Raw genomic sequence first — 2,687 nt, 5'->3', positions numbered from 1 at the left:
AACCGAGGTTACGTTAGTAACCGAGTACGTTCCCTTTCGATACTTCACTTCGTACTGCGTCGCTAGATGCTACGGGAACCTATTCCACACCATGCTATGGTAGATGAACGACTTATAAATAATTGTCCAGGGCGTCCAGAAGGGGGCCCTGTAGATCAACTACAATGAAGCAGGCCATAGCCAGAGACCCGGATTCTTTTCGGGGTCAAGAGGCGGCAAAGAAATGGGCTAACTCATAGAGGTCGAGCCCGGCCTTACATAATCGTTCTTAGAGCTTCGCACAGCCTCGGAACTAGATAGGGCCAAGAGCGTGCCGGTAGCTAAGCCCAGACATGGGAATTTCAGCGGGTTCGAAACATAGTCAAACCCAGCAAGGATTAAATCCAGCCTTAGGGCGGGAATATGGTTCCTGGAGCATGTTGAGCTCAGAGAGACAGTTAAGCAGAAAGGACCTGAGCCTGCAAAGCAGGGACGTCTAGGTTGTAGAACCTGACAAAGGTGGATGGCGAGGACCAGCTGGCCGCCGCACAAATTTCTGCAATGGACACACCACTGGACCATGCCCAGGATGAGGCCATGCCTCTCAATGAGAGTTGTCTTCTGAGGCGAAGAGGTCGACCTCTGCCTTCCCGAAGATCTCCCATATTCTCCGAACCGTCTGGGGGTGAAGCATCCATTCGCCAGAGGGGATGTTGCTCCGAGATTGCATGTCTGCTCCCTGGTTCAGTTTGCCCGGTATGTGCGCTGCTTTTAGGGAGCGCAAGTGGCAATGTGCCCACTCCAGTAGGCTCTTTGCCATCCTGAAGAGGCGTGGGGAGGAAAGGCCGCCATGGCGATTTATGTAGGATACTACCGTCATGTTGTCCGATCGGACTAAGACATGGCATCCTTCTAGATGTGGTAGGAAGGTCTCTAAGGTAGTAAATCAGAGAAAATTAGTTTCCCGTAGAGTCTAGCGACACAGTACGAAGTGAAGTATTGAAAGGGAACACTGTGGACAAGGCCAAGTGGGAATGCAATTATCACTTTTTGTTTGGCAATTCAAGGAAAAGTCTTAAAGGAATAGTTCACACACACAAAAAGATCACCAATAGATCCTATGCAGTAAATGGGTGCTGTAAGAATGGAAGTCCAAACAAAAACATCACAATAATCCACACGACTCCAGTCCATCAATTAAAGTCTTGTGAAGCGACAAGTGGTGTGGATTATTGTGATGTTTTTTATCAGCTGTTTAGACTCTCAATCTGACGGCACCCATTCACTGCAGAGGATCCGTTGGTGAGAATTGGCAAGCAAATTCTTGGAAGCAAATTCTTCCAAGAATTTCGAAGTTAGAAATTCAAATATTGTGACAAAATTAATTTTGTAGGGTGCCACAAGTTTGTTAAAATTTCCAAAGGGTGCCGCGACTAAAAAAATGTTGGGAAACCCTGATCTAAACAACACTTTTTTTAGAGCAACATTGTCCAACACTACATACTAAAAATACTACAAACTAAAGAATGCAAATAAATGTGAAATTTTAAACAGTAATCTCAAAAACAATGCTTATTGTTTTAATTTTTAATCTTATTATGTGCAACAAAATCGTAACTCTTGACAGTTGGATTAAATAGTCTCATGTTAAACCACACTTCATTTAAGCAGGGCTGCATCTCTCACACATTCAGCATGAGAATCATGCAACTGACACTGTTCTCATGATCTCACACCACACATCCATTTTCTCATGCTGGGCCACACACACACACACACACACATACATATATATATATATTAGGGGTTGCACCGACTAATCGACTTCAATGCTCTGCCATGATGCTTTAAGCTTGAGGTCGACTAGTCGCTGGTCCTATAGAGGGCGCAACAGGATAAGAACTCTTTGAAGGACTTCCACATTTACGCTCCGTTTACAAACAGTTCAAATGACAAATAAATGCATACTCTGAAAGCTCTCCACAAGACGTGATTATATTACTGGATGCTCGAAATTGAATGGGAGAATGCACGTTTAAAACAGCTTATTGTACAGGTAAATTAATCGCCGTTCTAATCTAATGCGCTGCTTCACTGTAACACACACACATAGGCTACAGACATATATATATATAAACACACACTGTATATATTCCTAAAAAATTAAGGGAACACTTAATCATCACAGTACAAGAACAAATAAATAAAACTTAAGGGATATCAATCTGTCCGGGTAAAAAGCATAAGTGATGTGAATCAGTTTCACCTGCTTTAGTGCAAATGAAAGTGACATCAGGTCTCTGCTCTTCTAGTGTCTTCATCACTTTGGAAATTAAAGATAACTCTGCACTTTGCACTGTGGGATACAGCATTCTGTGCAGTGTGCTTGTACATTATATAGGCTACTGGAAAATATTCTAGTCCCATCCATACTGAACATTTGCATTATGTGCATAATACATATATACTGCATACTGTATAAATATTAAGAAAGGTATATGTGATAGTATACATTTCCAAATATAGCCTCAGTATGTACTTTGCAGTATGCCAATACCGTCACTAGGGAAACAAAACAGACTTGGTTCCTAAAAACAACTCCCATCATTCCAGCAGAGGGAGACGGGTGAAACCGAGGCCTGATATCTGCACACTAATCTGATACGAATTAAAGGACAAATACAGATTACTTCTATCAACCTTATTTT

This window comes from Sinocyclocheilus grahami, unplaced genomic scaffold (genome assembly GCF_001515645.1).
Source record: "Sinocyclocheilus grahami isolate Dianchi unplaced genomic scaffold, SAMN03320097.WGS_v1.1 scaffold290.1, whole genome shotgun sequence".
In the NCBI taxonomy this organism is placed as follows: domain Eukaryota; kingdom Metazoa; phylum Chordata; class Actinopteri; order Cypriniformes; family Cyprinidae; genus Sinocyclocheilus; species Sinocyclocheilus grahami.
This window is presented reverse-complemented; position numbering follows the sequence as displayed.